Here is a 26000-nt window from a genome sequence, read left to right as displayed (position 1 = left end):
TTATGAATATGATATAGAGATGAAAATTCTAAAATATAAATCTTTTTTTTTCTAAGTTATGTTTTTAGTTAAATTATAAATAAAAAGATAAAAACATATGTGAGTGTACTTAGTATGACTAAACTAGGGATCGTATTTGGTTTGGTTTAAGTCTTTCTAACTCTTTTTAGTAGTTTTAACCATGTATCTTACTCTAAACACGTATCTAAAATCCATGTCTTATATATATGGTAAGTTTATCGTGTTCCCATAGGTATTGTGGTCGTCGTTAATAACTTTAGGGAATTGAATAGTCGTTGGATTTTTACAATCTGAAAATTGATGTCAATCACGTTAAAAAAACCTAACTTGAAATAATAAATGTTTAAGTATAATTATATTCGCTATAAATAATAATATTAAGTTTAAACAAAAATATTACTTTTATATTTTAATATTGTATCTTTTAAAGTAACTTCTAATATACTATTCTAATATACTATTACATGATTTACCCATTACATTACATGATTTAAACCTTCAATATCTTAAATAGAGGAGAGCCATTTACTATCATGATGTTTGTTAGAGACAATTTTCTCTAATGTTATCAATGTTTGAAAAATTGGTAAATACCGGTCGGTAAAACTGGTTATACTGGATTTTGGGTAATGACCTGGCACGATATAACCGGGTTATTTGGGTTTGACGCCTTTTTCTTCGTATCGCAGGTTATCATTAAATACCAGTTTAAACTGGTGAAACTGTTTTAGCACACGCCTTTTTCTTTTAAATCAGTGGCCCGTTAAATCTTTTACCTGCGATTAAAACTTTTTAACATAGCGCAAATTGAACGATCGTTCCTATATACTATACGAACTCAACCAAAATTCCTCACAATATGTGATTGAATCAGCTCTTCCTCTTACTCTGAATCTTTTCGAAGTTTCTCAACCGATTTTAGTGGTGAGTCATTCGTCCTAACTTCTAAATTCTTGGATTGTATATGGGTTTATTATCTCAATATTGTAGTTGATTATATAAAGTGATATCTTGTAAAAAAATGTTCCTTGTTTCGTAGAATACAGCTTTTTTATTATTAAATCGTGTAATTTTGAATAAAAGTTTAAGTTGAAGTTCTATTTTTTAGAATTATAGGGTTAACTTTAACCAGGTTCAACCGGTTATGTAATCTTTTGCTCAATCCAATACAATTTAATTATTCTAGTAAGGATCATTAAATGTTGTTCAATACTTCAATTGTGTAGATAGTCTAATAATTAATATAATAAATCCACCAAATATTCCGGATTCAAGTTTCTTGATCATCTTTAACTAAGGGTCAGGCTAAACGTATCCCCTCCCTTGCTAACCATACACCCCCGAACATTCATTTACCCTTAACATTTGTAATTGACATGTTAGTTCATCTTATTTTATTTTATTTTATAATTATCTCAAAATATCAAATAAAAAACTATTAAGTTTTTATTTTTGTTTTACAGTTTTTTTTATATATTTTTGTTATTGATTTTATTATTTTATTTCTTTAAGATCTTATTAAAAGTTTTTTTAGTTTTTTTATAAAAGAATGTAAACTATCTCATAATTTAAAAAAAGAAAAAATACTCTCCAAAAAGATTAAATCAAGTATGAAAAAAAGCATTTTTTAAAACAAGAAAAAAACGTTTTTTAGATAAGAAAAAAAACGTTTTTCTAAGTAAGAAAAAAATATTTTTATTAAAGACTTTCAAATATACATAAAAATAAAAAGATAAATAGAAAAAAAATGCTAAATAAAAATAGAAAAAATTGTCTTTAATAAAATGACAAGAAACAACAAAAATGTCTAAATCGCAGTAATGTAAAACATAAGGGAGGAAGCGTATTTAGTAAAAATAAATGGAAGAATGTACGTTTAACAACACCTTTAAGTAAGGCTCGTTCACATTCATTTTTAACCTATAATTTAATTATGAAATCACCATTAGCTTTCGTCACACTATCTTAATTGAATATTACTTTTGTACATTTTACATTTTTTGATGGCGATATTTATATTATTTAAAGCATGATGACTACATAGAAACTAAAATATATATATTATATTTATTACGGTTAACCAATTTTATTAAACATATTAATTTTCTAGCAAGTTGTTAAATACTTATTAAAATACTCTCTGAGGGTTGTTTGACATCGCGGGCTCAAATTCCATTAACGCGTCATATTTTTTGGTTTAGAACTGAGTTTAATTTAATATCTTTAAGTAGATTAGGCCTCACAACATCGAACCTCCCTGAAAGTATTTAAGGGGTTCTACGTTTACTAGTGTTCTTCATTCCAAAATAAAAACAAAAACAATCTCTCTCATTCTTTCCTTAATTATAACTAAAGTTGACGGTTAATACCCTCGTATTAGCTCTAGAGGCATTGATCATTCCCGATGTAGTGATTTTTAGTCAATCCGATATGTTTTTTAAAACAATAAAATAAATACATTTTAGAATTACTTAAAGCAACTAGATATTTGAACTCACAATTGACAACATGATTCAAAACACGATACGAAAAGAATTGAATGTTGTATTGACTAATGTAGCTCCTTTAATAAACCGATTGTGTTTGAGTTGATTTGTCTAACCCATTAAGACCATGTGTCCATGTGTAATGGATGGAATTTAGTTAACAAAAGAACCTCAATGTCATTGTCACATAGGTGGAGGGACATTAATTAACTAAACCAATAAACCTGTGTAATAATTTAACCAAATTACTTGTTTTATTTTATATAATTAAAATATGAATAATTAAGTGTGATTGGTTGAAAAAAGTTGTAGCTCCACCCATTACCCCTCTCCTGATGTCATTGCAATAGCGCCTCCCTACTTTGGAGCCTCTTTCCCTCTCGTAATGGCATGTGACGTCCTCCTCAAGGTGATGTGGCAGTGGGTGGGACCCACTACACATGATGTTAATAATCAAGTTGTATTTGGGTGTTTATAACCAGCAACCCCTTTACAACACGTCAACTTGTTTATCAATTTGACACATTTATTGATACGTGCATGATTCACAACCCACGTTCCCTACAATTTTCATACATGTTTTCATGCATGGTTTCTTTTCTCTTTTATGCTAGTAGTGGGTAGTTTAGATTAACAGAAGTTTTCTTTAGTAAGTGCATGTGTTTGATAACTTCTTGTTGGTTATTTACTTTTGGATGTAAGCCTGTAAAAGGCATGGCAAGTTTAGAATTAAATTAAGAAGAATATTAAGAAGAAAAATGTCTAGTTCCTTATCTTATTTCTTTGGAGTCTAGCCCGCTCAAAGGGTCTATCACTTGGGAGATTAGCCATCTCGAATCGGCTTCTATCATTTATATAAACAAATTACGCGAACCGTGTTTGGGTTACACGATTTTAAGTCGTTTAGGTGATTCGCAATCTGTTGTTTGTATGAATATATTAAAACACTAAGCTTGGTATATTTCTATACATTTATCATATAACCAAATTACAAGCATATATATATCGAGAGAGTGACTAACCTTAAAAGTAAACCTTAATGGGCTTAACTCTGGTGGCCTTAGTGCTATCTACACATGTCAGATTTGCTTTTGTTCTGTGTGTTTGACGAGTGGTTCATCGATCACTGCTTTCGTGAATCCAACCTTATTCTCAATCTTGATGGTGTCATGGTCTATCGTAATTCCTCTAAGCGCGGCTAGCATGGTCATTCAAGAGTTATAGTTTTTTGCATTTGCTAAGAACATGTCTTAGATGAAGTTTATATTCATGTTTGAACAATTTCACACCTAACCGTGACATAATGACTTGACCACGTTACAGTCGTTGACCTACTTTTACTCGTATATAATATTTTTATTCCCATAATAGTATGAGGTATGTGAACTTACGAAAACATATATACTTGATCTCATTCGTGTATTATTAATTTGTTCATACGGAAAGAGGTTTTTTAGTGATACATGAATCTAAAAGGGCGAACGTAAATTTGATTTGTGGGGCGACATTTGATGGATTTTTGGGCGATTTGCGGCTACAACACCAACCCTCGGCGATAAAGGGGGGGGGGGGGGTTGACACTTTTGTCGTCGGCTGGGTTAAAAAGAAAAATATTATTTTATTAAATGGACCAATAGCAACCGTTTGGTCTTTTTTTTTGTGTTTAGGGGGGTGGATTTTTGGGCTACAACACTAGTACACCCTTAAAATGAAATAGCCCCTGTACTGACGTTGCGTCGTAGAATTGGTTTTGGTGAATTTGACATATGACTTGTATTCATGTTGCATGTTCTAGCTAACTATGCATTATAGTGTTGTACTTTGGTTTTAAATGTGCATGATCTAAGAAAGATATGTGATTAGAATCCTCTTTTTTAGGATATAAAGATAGATTCTTTTTAGTGGATGTCCTTGCATACAAAGATTCTTTTTATCTTGTACCACAAGTAATATTCCATACAACTCTACCTTTGATAGGTGTATATAGCAGTTTGTGACCCAAGAATATTATCTAGGATTTATCATAAAGTTTTATTTGTTTTTAATAAATAGTTTTGTTTTAAATTATTTTAGAAAATGATGAATATATATATATCTCTTAAAAAAATGTTAATAACTAGTCTAATGCTCTTTATTATATTTAACAGACTACCTTGTTGTGATTAGTACACTTGTTAGGAAATAACCATGAACTCGTGACGAAATGGATTTTGTCGATCGAGTTGAGTTGCCCCTTGTAACATATCACTATGCTCACATGTACATGTTTGTTTGTGTGATGTGTCACATGTTTGTGTTCTGAAGAGGTAGGTCCCAGCAGAGCCCAGTTGGACCCGCAAGACTCACCTTGAACAGGGACGTCTGCGCAACGACCAACTGCTCCCGCAGGACCCACCATGCTCAAAGAACCTTACGCGCAGTACGCCAGCTGTACCCGCAGGGAAAGCCTCCCAATGGTGAAGTACCCCGCCTGTTCCCGCAGTTGCGGATACAAGCCATCAGGGAAGGCTACCCGCACTAACAGCAAGGCTACACGCACAAGGCACTAGCTACTTCAGTAGTCACATGAAGGAATGAGCAAGGCGGGAATTCTCCCGCCTAAATGAGCCAGTCCGTATGCTTCTGGAAGATCTTTTGTACTATACCTACTAAGGTATGGGCAGAACAGACGATTTGACCAGAACAGCCCATGAACCAATCACAGGGTGACAGCTCACCGACAACAGTACGAGGAGGAGCACCCTCTAGTACTGTTTGTCACTATTAGCCGCTGCCTACTCACCAACCCTTACGATGGGACGTGCGCAGCCTACAGTTGGTGGAACAGTGCGTAGCCGACGGTAAAGGAACAGTGTACAGCCGACCTTGTTACTGTCGGCCGTAGCCTATCCACCAACCAGCATGGCCTGTGTGTAGTCCACTGTTGGTTGAACAGGAATACTATTCAGCCGGCTGTACCTTCTAGGAAACCTACCTTCGGCTATAAATACTCCAACACCTTGGAATGGTAAGGACATCATCGGATATCTCAATCTTATCTAGCAATCTCTTAATATACACTTATATTCAGAGCAATCTAGTCTGATTCTCACGCCGGAGGGTGGTCACAAGGAGGAACCCCCCCCTTCTCAGTGACGAGCTTACGGTGTCTGTTTTGCAGGTCCCCTGAAGAACAACCTTCTCTGCTGGACCTCATCCTCGTGGGAAACATTACTTAACCCCCAGATTATCTATAATCTGCCCAGGGTTCACTTAGTGTTTCTTCATTGGCGCCATCCGTGCATAAAAGCTAGAACTAATTATTAGTTTTTTCAAAATTTCTGAAGAAATGGTTAATGTTACTCCGGTCCTAAGGCCAGTAATCGACCAAGAAACCCCGGTAACCACAACCCCAGCAACTGGGGGGAACACCGGCGGTTATACAAATCTTACGAACACTACCCCGGTTACCCAAGCCGGGGCAAGTGCAGTAAATATTCCACTGGGGTTCACTGATGCCCAGTTGGAAAAACGAACGAGGGTCCCTCGCCAAACACTAGATCAAGTTAAGGCGTGGGCCGAAGCACGTCAGAGAGAGTTCCAAGCTGAATTGGATGAACGCTTGCGTTCAGCTCAACAGGCTGACGAATTCGGCAGTACTCGCCAACATCTCAATATGAACAGTGAGTGCGAGTACTCAGACGATGAGAGGGAAGAATCCGATACCGACGCAAACCCTCGCCATAAGGCGAAAGGGAAGCGTAAGGAAACGGACTTCCAACCGAAAAGGAATTTTGGGGAAGCCTTTAAACCAACGAATGCGGAGAGAAACCCGCGTGACTTCTCCAAAACCTTTAGACCAACTGCTACAAATGCAGGAAAGTCAAAGTTCGCAAGGGACATTGCGGAAGCAATCGCCCCGAGAAGTGCCAAACAAATGTCCAACATTGGCACTTATGATGGTCTATCCGACCCAGACGACCACTTGAACAGATTCATTGCGGGGGCAACCGTCAGTAACTGGACGGAACCCACGTGGTGTTATATGTTCCAGATGACTCTGGTTGGAGCGGCCAGGGCATGGTTCGATCGTTTACCCGGTCCACCACATATATGATTGGGCGGACTTTCAAAACAAGTTCAGCCAACACTTCAGCCAACAAAGGAAATATACTGAATAACAGTGGACAATCCTCAACTGCGTCAGAGAGGAGGATGAATCTTTACTATACTTCATCACTCGCTTCAACTCCAAAAAGCTAAGTCTGGGCAACATAAGTGAAGATCTTGTTCGCGCCGCTTTCATCCAGGGCGCCGAATACCCAGAGCTTATCCGCACATTGACGGGTAAGGACGGCATGCCATCCACATGGGATGCCATCATGACGGCAGCCAAGCGCTTTGCCGAGACGGAGAAGCAACTGGGAATGGATCTTCCCCAGAGTACACACCTCTACACGCAAAGGACCAGAGAAAACAATGTTCGGATCGCCCGGCAGAACAAAAAGAGGAAGCTAGGTATTTGGCAGTCAAGGGTAAACTTTGACACCTCATCCAGCTCTCACCCTCTTGTTGGCGGAAGAAATAACACACACCCTTCAAGCCAAAAACACCGGTGGACGCCACTCACCAAAAGCGTCACGGAGATATTTGCCACTGAAAAGCTACCATGGCCAAAAGCTCCAATGATCCGACAGCGACCTAATGCGGATCAGAGCAAATCCTGTGACTTCCACGGAACAAAAGGTCATGGTACGGAAGAGTGTACATCCTTGAAGGATATTGTTGAAGCATTCATCAAGGATGGAAGACTGGCACACATGGTGGCATCAATCAAGAAGGGAGGAAGGAACGACAACCGGTACCGAGGCAACGGACGAAAGCCCGTTGACATCAGCATCAACATGGTTCATGGTAATATCAGAGGAAGAAAAAGGCGAACGACAGAACCATGTGCGTGGAAGGAAGCTGAGGTGCGCTTCCCGCGAGTGCCAGGAGGACCCAGCAAAGAAGGCCCTATCGTCATCAAAAGCCAGCTGGGGCACTACATCACTTCTCGCACACTTGCTGACAACGGCGCCTCGTCAACGGTGATGTACAGGCAGTTCTTCGACAAGCTAGATGACGAAGACAAGGAACGCCTGGAAACGATCTACGCCTCGATGGAAGGGTTCGATGGCAGCACAAACACCCCCCTGGGTATCCTATCTTTCCCCGTCACTCTTACGGACGGGAATCACTCACGCACGGAAGACGTGGATTTTGTCGTAATGAGGAAGCCACACCACACATACGACATTCTCTTCGGAAGAGACGGGATGGCAAGATTCAACGCCGTGGTATCCTCAGTCCACGGCATGATGGGATGGCCAACAGCTGAGGGTGTAGCGATGATCACCGGCATTCCCCAGGTATGCATCGCATCTGTCTCATCTAAACCCAAACCAAAGATGGCTAAACCAACCATCACCGAACCAGAAAGATGGGCCTTCAACGGCAAATATCCTGACCAGGCCGTCTCCATTGGCCCAACAGTTGTTGATCCCACACGCACCTTACTCAAGCGCTTATTACAAAAAAAAGCTGACATCTTCGCGTGGACACCAGCTGACATGACTGGTGTACCCCGAAGTAAGGCAGAGCATAAGCTCAAATGCGATCCGGCTGTTACGCCAATCGTACAAAAGCGCAGAGTAATGGGGCCAGAACAAACTAACGCGTGTAGAACCCAAGTCAAGGAACTCCTTGACGCAGGCATCGTACGCGTTAGTAGATATCAAACTTGGGTTGCAAATCCCGTTATGGTACCGGAGAATAACAAACAATGGCGCATGTGTATAGATTTCAAGGACTTGAACAAAGCATGCCCCAAAGATTGTTATCCGTTACCTGAAATTGATCTTAAGGTGGATTCGTTGGCACCATTCCGCCTTAAATGCTTCCTGGACGCGTATAAGGGATACCATCAAATCCACATGGCCGTTGATGATCAGGACAAAACCGCTTTTCGGACGCCCGATGGCACATTTTGTTACCAAATGATGCCATTCGGACTTAAGAATGCCGGGTCCACATACCAACGCCTGATGGACAACCAGTTTCATGCCCAAATTGGGAGGAACTTGGAAGTCTACATGGATGACTTGGTCATCAAAAGCCCTGACCCAGAAGCGATGTTGAAGGACATCGAAGAAACTTTCAACACGCTCAGGAAGATAAACATGAAGCTCAACCCGAGCAAGTGTGCCTTTGGAATGGAAGAAGGGAAGTTCTTGGGGGTCATCGTCACTAAAGATGGCTTCAGAGCGAACCCTGGAAAGGTCGAAGCCATAATCAAAATGGAATCACCTACCACCATCAAACAGGCTCAGACACTGAATGGACGACTAGTGGCACTTAATCGCTTTTTGGCAAACCACGCGGATAAGTCGTTTCCCTTCGTGTCAACATTGAGAAACTGTTTAAAGAAAACGCACTTCCGCTGGACACCGGAAGCGGAAGCAGCTTTTCAGGAGATTCGGTCACGCTTGATCGAACTCCCAACGCTCACAGCACCAAAAGCGGGAGAGGAGTTAATCCTATACCTTTCCGCAACAGATAGAGCAACCGGGGCAGTCCTGCTAGTAGAGCGAAAAGGCATCCAGATGCCAATCTATTATGTCAGTCGTATCCTAACAGACGTAGAAACCCGGTACTCTACCCTCGAAAAATTAGTCTTAGCACTTATACACGCTTCACGCAGGTTAAGACGATATTTCCAGGGTCACCCAATCACCATTCTCTCCAACTTCAAACTTGCAAACGTTCTAGGCAAACCCGAGTTATCGGGACGCCTAGCCAAATGGGCAATTGAGTTGGGGGAGTACGCGATAAAGTATAAGCCAAGACCAGCCATAAAAGGCCAGGTTTTGGCCGACTTTATTGCGGAAGTGCCTGCATCGCGGGAAAAAGAGTGCCAGGAAGAGGCTCAACCCTCTCCAGCACAAGACATCAATGATGTCTGGCGACTCTACACTGATGGAGCAGCCAGTAACGAGGGTTCAGGCGCAGGGCTGAAACTAACCAACCCAGCAGGCCAAGAATACACTTACGCTATTTGACTGGATTTTCCAAGTACGAATAACGAAGCCGAGTATGAGGCATTCTTGGCTGGACTGAGAATTGCGCGTAAGATGGGAGTGAAAAACTTGGAAGCCCACGTGGATTCCATGTTAGTAGCCAATCAAATCAACGGGACGTACACGGCCGTGAACGACACAATGGCCCTGTACCTCGCACAAGCAAAATCCCTTATGCGCGATTTCAACGACTGCAAAGTCATACACGTCAAGCGAAGTGAAAACAAATCTGCGGATGCGTTAAGCAAGCTTGCATCATTAGCCTTCACCCACTTAGGAAAGGACATCCGCATTGAACTCCTCGAGACACCTTCGGTCCCGCACAAGGAAATTTGTGTCATCCAAACCGGCACAGAAACATGGATGACACCAATAATAAAATACCTTGCGGCAGGTACACTACCAGAGTCAAAAACACAGGCAAGAAAACTACGCTGTAAAGCACTGAATTATCAACTCATCGATGACATCCTTTACAGACGTAACTTTCTTGGCCCACTCTTAAGATGCGTGGACAACCAAGATGCTGACTACCTCCTAAGGGAAGTACACGAAGGCATCTGTGGAGTACACGCAGGTCCCCGCGCTGTTGTAGCTAAGCTAAACAACGCGGGATACTTTTGGCCGGGGATGCATACGGATGCGCTGGCATACATCAGAAAATGCAGGTCTTGCCAGCTTTACGCACCCAACACGCACCGCCCGAAGAATGAACTTGTTCCAGTCACTTCTTCATGGCCATTTCAGAAGTAGGCCATCGATGTGACAGGCCCATTTCCTACAGCAGCAGGAAATGTTCAGTTCCTAGTGGTAGCCATCGACTACTTCACCAAGTGGATAGAAGCAAAACCCTTAGCCCAAACAACCGTAAAACATATCAAAAAATTTATTTGGGAATTTATTATTTGTCGTTTTGGACTTCCACAGAATTTGGTGAGCGATAACGGCACCAACTTTGCTGACAAGAAGCTACAACGGTGGCTGAAAGAACTTCAAATCACCCACACCTTTACCTCAGTGGCACACCCGCAAGGTAATGGTGAGGTGGAAAGAGCAAATAAGAGCATCGTCGAAGGCATCAAGAAAAGACTCTTGGAACACAGATCCGGCTGGGTGGACGAGCTTCCGCACGTCCTTTGGGCAAACAGAACGCTGAAGAAGGCCAGTACGGGAGAAACCCCGTTCAGCCTCACTTATGGCACTGAAGCCATGGTCCCGGTCGAAATTGGTTTACCCTCACCAAGGGTCTTGATTCAGCCAAAAGACAATGATGCGGAAAGACGGTTGGACCTTATATTAACCGAGGAACGCAGAGACTTAGCCGCAGTGCGTGAAGAGAACTACAAGCGACAAATGCAAAAGTACTACAACACGCGGGTAAAACTCTGCAACTTCAAAGTAGGAGACTACATACTGCGTAACAACGAGGCTTCGAACCAAGAACGCCCAGGAAAGCTGGCCCCGGTCTGGGAAGGGCCATACATTATCAAAGAGGTCCTGGGAAAGGGCGCATACATGCTCGAAAGGCTCGATGGCACTCCCATCCCAAGAACATGGAATGGAGCTCAATTACGCAAATGTTATATGGAGATCAATTCCAAACTTGTAAAGAAAAGGCCTAGAGCCACTTCTAATGGAAATGATTCTCCTTTCACAATGTGTTGATAGCCTTACCTTTATACTTATGAACTTCCCACACTGATGTGCCGGTATTCACCGCATAAATGGGGGAAGAAGTAAGTCGTTACGTGTGGAAGGCGGCAAAACCCGCATAAACACAACGCTAGAAATCTCAAGTTTTAAGGAAAACCTACACGCAGGTCAGATGTAAGTAAAGTTTAGCCATCCTTGTAAGTGCAAGTGACGGTCTTACCTGCACAATCACGAACAAGGAAGCAAAACTTCAACCTATCATCTACCACGTTCAAAGATTAACTTATTCTGAACACTTAGAAAATTTCAAAGGAAAAGATGAGGAAAACTTCCACGCAGGTCGGATATAAGTAAAGTTAAGCCATCCTACTAAGTGTAAGTGACGGTCATACCCGCACAATCATGAAAGAGGAAGCGAAACAAACTTATAATTTGCCACGTTAAAAAGTTAACTTATCTAAGTACTAAAGAAATTACTAAGTTAGATCAAAACATGCGTAAAATAAACAAGGCAAAGAACTAACACAATCTTTATTTCATCAAATTCAAATATTACAAAGATAGCTATACAAAAGCAAAAAATCTACGCTAATGGTGGAAAGGGATCTTCAGAATCAAGCTTCAGGACCACTTCCACTTGGACCCGCTCCATCAGTAGAGCGTGGTGGTTCAAGGAAAGCTTTAAGGATAGCTAACCCATCATCAGCAGCAGCGACTTCGTTCACCTTCTCCACCACCGGATGCGGGAAGGCGGCATACTGGTTCACTGCTTGGTCATAAACAGCTTCAGTATTCACATCGTACAAAGGGAAGTTGGAAGGCGGGATGCCTTTCTCAACGAACCCTAGACCAAGCAGGAAACCGGCCTTTTCCCCATCCTCATGAGAAGCGTTGAGGGCTGCGCTCATAGCATCGTCATAAGATGTCTCTGAAAAGACCCGATGCACAACCTACAAAGAAAAAATACAAGTATCAGACCTTTTCTATTTACAAAGAAAAGCGTAAAGACATGAAAAGTTTACCCGAGACAACGCTTCTCGAAGAAGCCATTCCTTGGCAACCAGAGCTTCTTGGAGGGCGGCTTGAGCTTGGGTACAGGCGCGTTCGGCTTCACTTTTATTAAGGTTGGCAAGCAACACTTCCTTTGCAGCAGCCTCTTCGACGCCCTTTAGCTTCCGCTCAGTGTGGTCAAGCACGCCCCTCTGGTCCAGGATCTCTTGGAGCTTCTTCGCGTCCTCCATCGCCAAGGCATCATGAGCCTGCTGGAGAGCCTCTAATTTGGCTTTAAGCTCTTCATTCTCCACGCGTAGAGGCTCGGCAACAGCTTCAGCCTTGGTGGCCCTTTCAGTTGCGTTCCTAGTAGTTTCCTTAGCCAGCCGAAGCTGTTCATTAACAGCTTGGGCAGCCTTGGAGCGAGCCTCGAGACGGGCCTGAACCTCAACTTCAAGGGCCTTGAACGCCTTCTCCTTCTCCGCAGCCGCGGCGGAGAGCCTCCTATTCTCCTCCCGGACAGCCCGCGCCTGAGCTACTTCCTGAATGCGAGCTGCTTTTAACTTGTCGTTTTCACGACAAAGCAGCTCGACGCGCGGCTGCATCCGGGCCAGGAGAACCCGAAGCTCATTGCTTAGCCTACCTTCCTGGTAGCTAGCCATGGCTTCCCCCAACGCACCACTGGGAGCAGCGTGACGAGCCCACTCCACGCACTCCACAGATGTGCGAAGGGTTGTTCCTCGGCGGATGTTCCATCGTGGAACATACACTTCATTGGAATCCGACACTGCAAAAAACAAAAAGCAGTTAGGAAAAGATGATAAATATATATATATATATATATATATATATATATATATATATAGGCCAATAGAACCCTACGCACCTGTAGGGTCAATAACAGGCCGATAGCCGCCAAACCCGTCACCTGAACCCAAGGGAAATCCGTCCAAGAGGTCAGGTATATGGGAAGGAGGCAGAGGTTGGCGAGAAGCCCCATGCGTACCTGAAGGATCGGCCGTCGAGGCCGATGACGGAGGAGGCATGGTGAAGTCCGCCGCGGTCGCCGCTGCGGAGTCCGCAGCAAACGTAACCGCCGGCTCGGTGAAAGATGCGGTAAAAATGGCACTCACAGCCGGCGGTGACGTCATCACAGCTGGAACAGTCTGCTCGGAGTGAGCAACTGAACCAGCAGAAGCAGGGCAGGCGCCTGGGTCGTCGCCTCAGGTAGGCTGACCAAGCCTACCGTCATTGGCGGAGAGGTACTCCTCTGCACTCCACCCTGGAATGCGTCAACATCCACGCCTGCACAAAGAAGATAAGTATCAATGATGGAAAACTATGAAGTTAAAAGACAAAGGAAGTTTGTACTTACGGGTTTTCTTGAGCCTGAAAGTGCGGACGGGCGGGGATGAACCCGATGGAGCCGGCCTCTTCACGCCGGCCACCGTTGTTATCCTAGGCTCTCCGGAGGTGACAATCGTTGCAGCCTCCGGAGCGGTCTTATCACCACCGGGATTCCCCGCCACCTCTTCGCTCTCGGTCTCCGAATCAGACCGAGGCGCCGGATCGGCAGTGGGGGCCACCTTCTCCTTCCCCTTCCCGCCGGCAGCCTTCTTCTTCCGCACCAACGGAGGACCATCTGCGGATTCCTCATCAGAACATACGATTAGAGGAATTCCAGCAGAGGTTTCAACATTGAGGGGTCGAGGGTCGAATAGCGCCTTACCTGGCCGCCGGGCGCTAAGGATCTCGTGGCCTAGCGGATAGACCTCCACGAACCGATCCGCCGTTTGTTCTAGGATGGGCAACTGGTTCTCGTCTAGAGCGCGAGTACCCATCCGAGCGGGACCGTCAGCCTCCCGCGGATGCATGTGCGACTGCAAGTCGTTCCCCTCTGAAATAAACAGGAAAGAAGTTAGAAGAGATTCTAAATCAACAAAAAGAAACAAGGCATACCGTAAGGAACAGAGTTCGAACCGTATTCGAGGACGATCGGAATCTTTCGCGCATCCGCATTCTTCCACACCCGGCTCATCCCGAGCATCACCATCCCGGACTCCGCAAACTGGTAAACCGGAGATTGGACCCGGGATATCTTCGAGAACCATTCCGCCTCCTGGTAGTTGGAGGCGTGAAGGCTGGGAAGTGCTTGCCCGTTCTTGAATTTCATGGCAAGGGGGATGGCGCGAGCGGAGATGTAGAAGAACTCCCGCTTCCACGAGCGAAGACTGCGCTCGGTTGAGCAAATCTTCAAACCCTTAATTCGGGTTATCAACGTATACCACCCCTGGATGCACCTCCAAGTGTAAAAGGTCATCAGGCGGTCAACATAGGGCTCAATGCCCAGAATCCGGCACACCCACTCGAAGTGCCGAATCTTGGCAATCGCCATCGGGTGCACCTCGGTCAGGTGCACACCGTGCCTCTCCAGGACACGGTACACAAACTTTGTCAATGGGAACCTAAGATTCCCATAAACAAAGAATGCAGCATATACCCCGATCTTGCCTCTGGGGGCATCGTACACCGTCTGATGGGGTTCAGGAAACTCAGGCTCGAGAGACTCGAGCATGAACTTCCTGACGACGTACTGATACAGATCGACAGGCAGAGCACACTGGCACTCGCCAGCAGTACTCTTGTCATCGGCTGTAGATTCAAGATCACGAGATGACATCTAGCAGATGAAAGAAAACGATTTCGAGAAAAGGCTCGACTGAAAAGTTGAGTATTCACCGGAAATCGTTCTAAAGATGAAGAGAAAAGTGAAAGTGTGAATTACAAAGAACCCTCTCCCCCTTTATATACTAATCGCAATTAATGCGATGAATTTAATGCGGAGGAGAGAGAAATCGAATGTGCAATGAAACTATGACACGTGGCAAAAAGCAAGCTGGCAACAGCTGTTGAAAGGACGCATGCCATTAATTTCGCGGCTACGCGCCCGAAAAATCGGGCCCACGCGCCTGAAAAAGCGTCTGGAATGACCATGTACTGTCACGTCACCATAACTTCCTGCACGTCCTGACACAGTCAGAAGAAACCGTCGCACGACGTTTCAGAGGTTTGGACTGTTCTTATCCTTTCACCAACTCTTCGAATTTTAAAAAAATTCAAAAAGATTCAAAAGTAAGCGGGAAAATACCCCTTACCTTGGCAACCAAGTAACCATAAGACGGGTGCGGGTACAGTGTCAAGGCAAAACCCTTCACATACTTAGCACCCGCAGGGAATTGACGCCAGGAATACCTTGGAAGTAAAGTAACCGTAAGACGAGTGCGGGTACAGTGTCAAGGCAAAACCCTTCACATACTTAGCACTCTGCATGGAATTCAAACCAAGAAGGATCTTCTGGGTCATGCTTGCGGAAACGGGAATAACATCCCCGCATGACGGGAACATCGAGAACTATATTGTTTGAAACTCCATGATGGGATTGGTGGTTTTAACATAATTGATCAATATGTTGAAAACTACCAAAACCCCATGGAGAATCCACACAAGTGGGACTCAACGCTCCTGACGTGCGAGGAGGTTACAAACCTACCCGCTTCACACCCAAAGATCAAGCAGAAAAGTCGGGAATTTCTGCGTGACATCAGGAAAACCGCGGGAAGAATCACCACGGAAAACCTAAAAACTAAACCCTTTTCAAAACCCCTTGCTAAGTCCAAAAGTTCACCTCACTTATTAATAATTTATGAGAAGAACATTGGACTGGGGGGACTTGAAGAGGTAGGTCCCAGCAGAGCCCAGTTGGACCCGCAAGACTCACCTTGAACAGGGACGTCTGCGCAACGACCAACTGCTCCCGCAGGACCCACCATGCTCAAAGAACCTTACGCGCAGTACGCCAGCTGTACCCGCAGGGAAAGCCTCCCAATGGTGAAGTACCCCGTCTGTTCCCGCAGTTGCGGATACAAGCCATCAGGGAAGGCTACCCGCACTAACAGCAAGGCTACACGCACAAGGCACTAGCTACTTCAGTAGTCACATGAAGGAATGAGCAAGGCGGGAATTCTCCCGCCTAAATGAGCCAGTCCGTATGCTTCTGGAAGATCTTTTGTACTATACCTACTAAGGTATGGGCAGAACAGACGATTTGACCAGAACAGCCCATGAACCAATCACAGGGTGACAGCTCACCGACAACAGTACGAGGAGGAGCACCCTCTAGTACTGTTTGTCACTATTAGCCGCTGCCTACTCACCAACCCTTACGATGGGACGTGCGCAGCCTACAGTTGGTGGAACAGTGCGTAGCCGACGGTAAAGGAACAGTGTACAGCCGACCTTGTTACTGTCGGCCGTAGCCTATCCACCAACCAGCATGGCCTGTGCGTAGTCCACTGTTGGTTGAACAGGAATACTATTCAGCCGGCTGTACCTTCTAGGAAACCTACCTTCGGCTATAAATACTCCAACACCTTGGAATGGTAAGGACATCATCGGATATCTCAATCTTATCTAGCAATCTCTTAATATACACTTATATTCAGAGCAATCTAGTCTGATTCTCACGCCGGAGGGTGGTCACAAGGAGGAACCCCCCCCTTCTCAGTGACGAGCTTACGGTGTCTGTTTTGCAGGTCCCCTGAAGAACAACCTTCTCTGCTGGACCTCATACTCGTGGGAAACATTACTTAACCCCCAAATTATCTATAATCTGCCCAGGGTTCACTTAGTGTTTCTTCATGTTCCCTTATAGATAATGTTTTAACTTACACAAACTTTTCTTATGATGCGTATATGCGTGTCGTTACATATATATATATATATATATATATATATATAGTAAAGAATTGTTTTTAACTATTTAAAAAAAAATATTTTGTGATTTTTTTTTTCTTTTCTCCTTCTAATAAGATGATATTGTTCCTTAAAAAAAACCCGTCGATGTAATGCGTATGTGCATTAATGTGTATTGTATATATAAAATAGTGTTTTATTGCATATAATACAACACAAATACATTATCTAACACACACTATTGAATATATGCAAATACAACACTAATAATTGTATGCAAAACACACTATCGCATATATGTAACATAGCACTAATGCACATATGCACTATATCGATTTTCTTTTTTAATTTTTGAATATAATATAACACTATTGCAAATATACAATACAAACAACTATATATATGCTATTCAAAACTTTTCAAATATCAAAATGCACACTATTGCACATATGCATTATAAAAAAAGTCGATGTATTGCATATATGCATTACAACATTAATTTTTTTTAAATTTCTTTTATTTTTATATTTTTTGTGATAAAGAATAACAACATATAAGAAGCATGAAAGAAAAAAAAATTAAAAATATTTTTTTTTAATTAAATTAAAAATACTTCATTATTAGTTCTTTAGTTCTCTCCATAAAATGGAGTTCTCTCATGATCTTCTCCCTATATATATATATATATATATATATATTAACACAATTGTTTTCTTAAAGTGCGTAATGAACTTAATTTGAATTTCGTGACATTTCGACTAAAAATTTTGTTTTTAAGTATAAAATCGCAACTTTATCTCGTTCCTTGCTTTATAAACGAATCTAATGCGCACAACTACGGAAAGCTTTTGTTAGAACTCGTTATTCAAAAATTATAATAATAATAAAAACAATAGGCAGATAAACGGTTGGTAAACGTAAGTATCAGGTTCCATATGGCTTTATAAAAGAACCTAGTGGTCATAAGTAGGAGGAATAATATTTGTAAAAAGTTACCTCGTATTTATGTCACCTTTTGACCATTTGGTCCTATGAAAAAGTGATTTGAATGGTTTGATATTATTAAAGTGTGATTAGCTTAATTTTGGTAAAATGTCACATGTCCATGTTGATAGGAATCATACTCTAGTTTTAGTCATAATTGTCATTAGTCTATTTTGGGAGGGGTTAAGTGTAATTATATTTCTATAAATAGATATCAATAGCTAATAAAGAAAGGGGAGTATGTTTATGTTGAATATGGCATTGCCATGGCTCCTGCTTATGCAGTGAGATAGGGCTAGGCCCGGAACTTGTAACCGTTACGTTTTCGTTAATACAATCGTTCTTTCTTTTTATCCTTGTTATCTTCTCTATATTCAATCTATAATATATCAAACCCTATCACATGTCACATGAATCTTATGTCTAAGTACTGATCATAGACTTGTAAATTACGCAGGAACTGCAAGATAATGTGGCAAAGGCGAAGGATTCAACCGAAGAGACGATAAAGATAAGAAAAGAAATGGTTGATTTTCATGGAGAAATGGTTTTGTTGGAGAATTATAGCGCGCTTAACTACACTGGTAACTACATAACCGTTGCTAACTAACTAACGGTTAGGGGTGCAAACGAGCCGAGCTGCTCGCGAGCTACTCGAGATCGGCTCGTTAAAAAGCTCGATCGAGCCGAGCTGAATCGAGCCCGAGCTCGAGCCTAAAAGTAAACTCGTTTAATAAACGAGCCCGAGCCCGAGCCCGAGCCGGCTCGCAAGCCTAAATGAGCCTGTCATTTATATAATTTTTTAAAATATATATTTAATAATTATTAGTTAATATATATAATGTTATGAAAAAAATAAATGAAAATAACTAAATATAAATATATTATTTTATACATAAAATTATAATTGAATAAAAATATAAAAATAATTATAAATATATAAATAAATAAATAATAAATAGGAAACGAGCTGAGCCCGAGCTTGAAAATCTACTCACGAGCCGAACTCGAGCTTTGAAAATAGGGCTCGAAATGAGCCGAGCTTGAGCTCGAGTTCCGTGTAAGTTAAACGAGCCGCTCGGCTCGGCTCGTTTGCACCCCTTTACAGTTACAGTTGCGGGCCCAAAAAACTCGAGTGAATCAAGTAGTTTGGTTTTTTGATATTAAGTATTAACTATTAGATTGTTTGGTTTAATCAAACAGGAATTGTAAAGAAACATGACAAGAGGACTGGAGCCGTTCTTCGTTTACCCTACATTCAAAAAGTCCTACAACAACCATTCTTCACCACGGACTTGGTTTACAAGCTCGTGAAGGAGTGTGAGGCGTTGCTAGACCGCCTCTTCCCTCTAACCGAACCATTAGCAGATGAAGCTACCGCCAGCACCAGCACCGCCCCTAGTGAGACTCCCACAGAAACCGTAGGGGCCAGTGAATTTGCTGAGCTCGAGTTCATGAAGAGCTTTTACACAAAAAGCACCATTTCCGCTCTACAAGTTTTGAAAGAAATAAGAAGCCGAAGCTCCATGGTTAGCGTACATCGATATAAGTATAAACCATACGGATTTTCCTTTGTACACCTGTGATGTTTATGTTTATGTTTATGACTTGTATTCGGTATTAACTATGATTGTAATATTAGTAGTAGTAAGTATAAACTATACGAATTTTCCTCGTATACTTGAAATACTATAAATTATATACGTATACGTTGTGCATTGGCGTAGCTTAGTTGGGGCCAGGGGTGGCCTCGGCCCCCTCCGTTTTTTCGCTCGGTGGTGTAAATTTATCTTTTTCCTACCAAAATTTTGAGCCTGCCCCTCATCTTTTTTTTTCGCTCGGTAGGGTAAATTAATCCTTTTTTGGCGGAAATTTTTATGCATAATATAAATTTACCTGTTTCTGACCGAAATTGAGCCCGGCCCCTCCGTTTTTATGCTCGATAGTGTATATTTATCATTTTTTGGCCGAAAATTTTTGTGCATAGTGTAAATTTACCCGTTTCCGATGAAATTTTGAGCCCGCCCCCCTATACTTTATGAATTTTTTATACATATTAAGTCTGGCCCCCTCGACATATATGTCCAAGCTTCGCCACTGACGTGGCTTTATGTAGTTTTCAATTTTGTATCTTGCATTTTAATGTTATGTCTGGTTACTTGGCACGTATTTTACGCTTTTGAAATTGTTTTGGGAGTCAAGATTGCAGGTGTGTCGCGTGTATACATGGTATTCTAAATGGCTATGGTTTCGGTGTAATCTTTAACTTGGCTTTTGTCGAGTGAGGTCAAGGATCGATAGGGATCGAAACTCACAAAATATGTCTTTTTTTTTATGAAAATATCATTGGAGTAGGGTCATATTTTATGTGATGGTGAATCATGGATGGTTAAAATTTCATTGATGACCACAAATGTCTTGAATCAAGAACCATAAAAGTTTTGCAAATTGCTTTCCTTTTATAGTGTCTAGTGAATCAACTTAGGAATCTTGGTGAGAGCAATTGCATATTACTACAAAAGAAGTTTGAAGTTTGAGGTTGGTATTGTGGCATCTTGTATGCTTATGTATAAACATAATCATTGTTTAAATGGTTTCAAATCCAAAGCCAATCACATTTTTGGGAGAAATAGCCTTAGAATAATTGATTATAATTAAGATAAGAGAAATTATTATTTATAGGATTAAACAATTAAAATAATCATAATTTGAGAATAATTGTTTATTTGTTTAATAAAATGGTTTATTAATATGTAATTTGTGATTTATATATTATGTGGATTTTTAGTCAGATGAGTTTAGCAATATGCGGATTTTTAATCATAAGGCTAATAAGCCGAAACAATTGGAGTAATTCATTAGGGGCTGTTTGGTTCATTCAGATCTGAATGAGTCAGGTATGAATGAACCTCTGTCCCATTCAGCAACAACAACAAGTCTGAATGATTCAAACATAATTTTAACCATTCAGATGTTTTTCTGTTTGAAACTAAACAGTCTGAAGTCTGAATGAATCAGATGTTTACATCTGAATAGTTCCATTCAGATGTAAATAAACAGCCCCTTAGTCTAATGGGCTAAAGTTAACTTTTGGCCCAACTTTGGTCTATAACTGGTTTATTGGCAGAAAAAAGTATTGTAAATTAAAATATTAAATAGAAGACCAAAGATGGAATTCAAGTTATACCATAGATAAGCAAATCATTTTGTTGTTATAATCAGTGTTGCAAAAATCACTAGTTGGTAGTCGGGTGGTGGGGTGGGGACTAGCGATTAATCGGGATTAGTCGAGATTAATCGGGATTAATCGGATTGGACTTTAATGTATATTTTTCAGTTTTATACATACACACACACATTTGTATATGTAATTTTCAGTTTTATACATACACAAACATATTTTGGCCGGAAATTGGTTGGAATTTCGCTGGAAACCGCTAGTTTTTGCTGCAATCTCGCCGAAAATAGTTGATTTGGGTCGGAATCTCGCCGGATACCACTGATTTTGGTCGGAATCTCGTCGAAAACCGTCGATTTTGGCCGGATTTGACCGTTGACCGATTAATTGGCCGACTAGCCCAAAATTAATCAGTGAAGTGAGGACTAGCGATTATTCGGTGATTAATCGGTGCCTAGTCGGGATTTTTGCAACACTAGTTATAATAAAGCTTAATCACAAAGTCCACCACCACCCTTGCGCCGCTGCTCCTCCTTGTCATCATCGCTGCCTTCGGCATCCTCACCTTGCGGTCGTTGCTTCTGGCTGCCATTTGTCGCACGAGTGAAATCGACCAAAGCTAGTATCCGCTTACACTGCTGCCATAGGCATTTATAAAGTGAAAGCATTTAGGATTGAAATAAAAAAACATGCTTGATACCTTTTTCTTTAGAATTAAGTGAAAAGTATAAAGTTATTGGTCCAAAGGCGAATCAATATGATGATGATGATGATGATGATGATGATTAAAAAACATACTTGATATATATCAGGTAAACATTTTTCGGCCATAACTTTAGGAAGTTATATATGACGGATGATATGCCAAAATTTCACATTTTGTTATAAACTTTTAGTAATTATGAAAATGGTTTGTTTAAAGGGCTTACTCAAGTGTTACGCGTTTAATCCCTCTAAAAGAAGTATGTTTATTTTATGCGGTATTTTTATTTTAAATGACCATTTTAGTCTCAAATTAAAACCTGCTAACCCACCCCTCATCTCCAGTCACCACCTCGGACACCATTTATGGTAAACAAATTCGGCTCAAGACACTAAATTTACCAGTAAAAAAGTTGTATTTCGTCACGATCAACTTCTGATATGTTTAACACCGATGCTTAACAGCCACGGTACATAATAACCCATTTCGTTCCTCACTTTCTATTTATCATTCACAACCATAAATCATGAATACCCAAAGGATTTATAGATGTTCCATTAAAGAGTTAACAACTACAAATCTAAGTGCTAGAAACACATTTTCACAAAAAGGATTTATGTATGTTTAAGCTTATAATCACACCATTTTAATGCATTGCAGGATTTATGTACAGAAAGTAAATGACACGAACAATAACACGCAAATGCCAAGTGCCACGAGTTAGATGGTAAGATGGACACACACGAATAAGATATTTGATACATTGTCTTTGGAATAAAGGGCAAAAGTATCTAGTTTTGTGGTCCATGAGGGATCAATGTGATGAAGATTTAAAGAACATTCTTATATACATGATAATTTTAGAAAGTAAAGAAGTAAGATCAAAGAATGTTTCACTGCTAAATCCAACCAAACATGATAACATGTCTTAATCCATAGTCCATACACAACTCCATCCGCTTTATGTCTAAAATTTGGGGTAAACATGAAACAAAATCTTGATAGTGTAAACTACGCAATCTTTTCACTTGGATAGTTGGCCTGGTGGTAGAGGCTTATGTCTTTTGGTGAGAGGTCACATGTAAACATTAATTGGGCGTGACGCTAGTTTATGAAAAAATGGTATTATTTAAGAGTAATGTAGTTTCCGTTTACAAACGGACACCATGATACCTAGTTTGGTTTGCGTCTCTATTTCTAGAAATAAGTGAGTTCCGGTCCGGTGTAGCATAAGTTTTCCTTTATGATAAAAAGAAACAACTTTATGCTTGAATAACTATTAAAGTTTCAATTTGATATGCATTTTCAAGATTTTTAAAGTTTAAAGTTTGAATTTAAAGAAGATAAAAATAAAAATAATTAATCGCTAGAAGGAGGGCTTGAACCTCCGACCTTGTGGTTAACAGCCACACGCTCTAACCAACTGAGCTATTCCAGCTTTTTATCATTAATCTTTAATATAAAATATTTATATTATATCTAAAAACAAGTATTTTAAGACCAATTCACTATGAACAGAACGGTACTAGAGTGAAATTAGTGACCATCTAAATTATAATCATATGCATCATTTGATACTAGGAGTGGTAGCACATGGCTAGTTGAATTATTTTGACCTAAATACGATATCTAGTTGAATCATAATATGGACACACTTAAAATTGTGTAGCTTGAACACGACATGCACAACCTTTTTAAATAACCAAGTCAAATATGTTAACAAACTAAAAATGTGTCATACTCAAGTTGTAAGCGAGTCTTAAAAGGTTGGCGTGTTGTAATTAAAAATTTTAATGGGTCGGCTTTATAACAACCCAAAACCTGAATATTTTTCATGTCGTATTCTAGTTGTCTTAGAATTTAGACCATTATTTGAAATTTCCTAGTTTTCATATAATTGTAGTAAAAACTCATAACATTAATCCTCGTTCGTTCTTTCCAAGTATTCATTAAACACGTTTAAGAAAGTTATCTACATGTTTGTATGATAACACACTTACAAGGCTACAACTCACTAAACATAACACTATAGGATGAGAAAACTATCCATGTTTATTTATGAAAATGACCAATTTACAACGTCTACCATCTATGTTGTGTTTTTTTACATTAAACTTTTTTAATTAGTGTTAGATTATGTTATTAAACTCTAATAAACACAAGTATTGTCTTTTATTTTTTGCAATACAAAATAAACGATACATGTGCATAAAATAATCATATAAATCCAACCCAAAAGATAAGACAACACAAAAATAGAGGACAATACATAGAGAATGGCAATTTCTCTCAAATATTATGAGTTCAAAAATTGTTGAATGATTGCTTCACGACTTCAAATTACATTGACGGTTCCCATACGGACTTTCTTATATCCACCTAGGGGTGTTCTTCGGGTTTGTTTTTTGGGTTTCGGGTTTTTCGGGTCGGGTTATTCGGGTTTCAAAGTTTTAAATCTTAACCCGAAACCCGACCCAAATCTCTCATGGGTTTTTCGGGTTCGGGTACTTCAGGTTCGGGTTGGGTTAATCGGGTTTCGTGTATCCTAGAAAAAAACACAAAACCAAAATTATTTTAAAAACTATAATGCTAAAATTAAAACAAAATATTCTTCTTTGCTTATAAAACATATAATCAAAGAATAAATTAACTTATCTTGATAAACCAATTCAAAAAGAAGAGTAAAACTAACTCGAACCATAATCGTATTAAATCTGGCGTGATTTGGTTGTTCGATTATGGTTGCTATTAGTAATAAACGGAATTCATAAATTAATAATAAGCAATCGATCCATAATAGTTAGAATGACAACAATCGATTAGAGCCAGATTCTGATAATTTTAGTGACTAAGACTTAGCCTATTATATATAAAAATATATTTAATTTCAAAACTAAAAGTTTATTCGGGTTTTTCGGGTTGACCCAAATCTTATAAATCAAACCCGAGAACCAACCCGAATTACTTCGGTTCGGGTTCGGGTTAGTCTTTTCTCGGGTTCGGGTTCTTCGAGTCGGGTTAGTTCGGGTTCGGGTATGGGTTTTATCGGGTCGGGTTTCGGGTTTCGGGTAAAAGTGACAGCCCTATATCCACCTCACCAACTAGTCCTTTATTTTTTTATTTGTTGCCCTTGCGGCCCCTAAAAAATGTTTAGTAACAATATTACCCCTCTAAAAACTAAGTTTAATGAGGGCATATCGCATATTCTAAGCATGACCAAAAACTAAGTCGAGACTGGTTCTTGAATGTTACCCATGTTGGGGATTCGTAATTGGTAACACTTGGATGATTTGAAAGTCGTGAGACACTTTCATATATAAATAATTTGGTGATTTTTCGAATTCTGGATCTTTCAGTCGGATAATACTTAGAATGAGACAGGTTCAAGAATGAATTTGTGTGAATTTCATGAATCAATAATTTTGATAGAATGGCCAAAAACAATGAAGCAATAGAAGCGATCATTTACCATTATTTTTTTTGAAATTCAAATTTAATTAAAATTGCTTCCAGTTTTAATTACATTTTTATATACAACAATTACTTTATTCTAAATTCAATCTATTTTTGTTGTTATGATTATTCGAGTACCATTTTAGTCACAATGGACCCTAGAATTCTGAAAGATAACATCTCATCATATCTTGATTGTATCTGGATATCATTACACAACTGCTTTAATGTCTCATCATGCACTCATCTACTCATATACTATTAAAGTAGTTATATATTCACCATATGTCGTATCACACTTACTTGTATACCACTCGTTTATATCTGGTTCGAATTTGGATAAAATAAGTCTTGACTCAACCCTACCCGATTGAGAATCTGATCAAAATAAGTTAAGATAGAGTTTACTACGTTATAAATTTATAATGTTTTATTTCAAGTTATTGTGATATCATGTTAGGCTGAGGGGTGTGGAGCGCGACAGGGGGCGCGTGAGCCCATCCGCTCGCGCCCCGGGGCGCGAGCACCACACCACCGAGGCGCGAGAGGGGCGCGAGAGGGGCGCGAGCGCGGAAAAAGAGGCAGGCGCAAGAGGGGTAGCGGCTGGGAATACGCGTGAAGGAGTCTTGGGATGCGTAAATAGAGCCGTTGGGCTCATAATGTTTATTAAAAAAAAAAATTTT

At 40.5% G+C, this 26000-nt stretch overlaps 1 non-coding gene and 1 pseudogene across 1 annotated transcript; one reads left to right on the top strand and one right to left on the bottom strand.

Annotated features, from left to right (window-relative positions):
* Nucleotides 1–18431: 18431 nt before the first annotated feature.
* Nucleotides 18432–19569, top strand: LOC143577275 (SPX domain-containing protein 2 pseudogene; annotated as a pseudogene).
* Nucleotides 19570–23228: 3659 nt separating this feature from the next.
* TRNAN-GUU (transfer RNA asparagine (anticodon GUU)) lies at nucleotides 23229–23302 on the bottom strand. Its single transcript has one exon. It is a non-coding gene; the product is annotated as a tRNA-Asn (tRNA).
* Nucleotides 23303–26000: the final 2698 nt, after the last annotated feature.

Source organism: Bidens hawaiensis, unplaced genomic scaffold (genome assembly GCF_021521415.1).
Source record: "Bidens hawaiensis isolate Kalapana, Puna unplaced genomic scaffold, B.hawaiensis_p1.1 tig00028501_1, whole genome shotgun sequence".
Lineage (NCBI taxonomy): Eukaryota > Viridiplantae > Streptophyta > Magnoliopsida > Asterales > Asteraceae > Bidens > Bidens hawaiensis.
The sequence above is the reverse complement of the archived record's forward strand: the minus strand, read 5'-3'. Positions and strand labels throughout refer to the sequence as shown.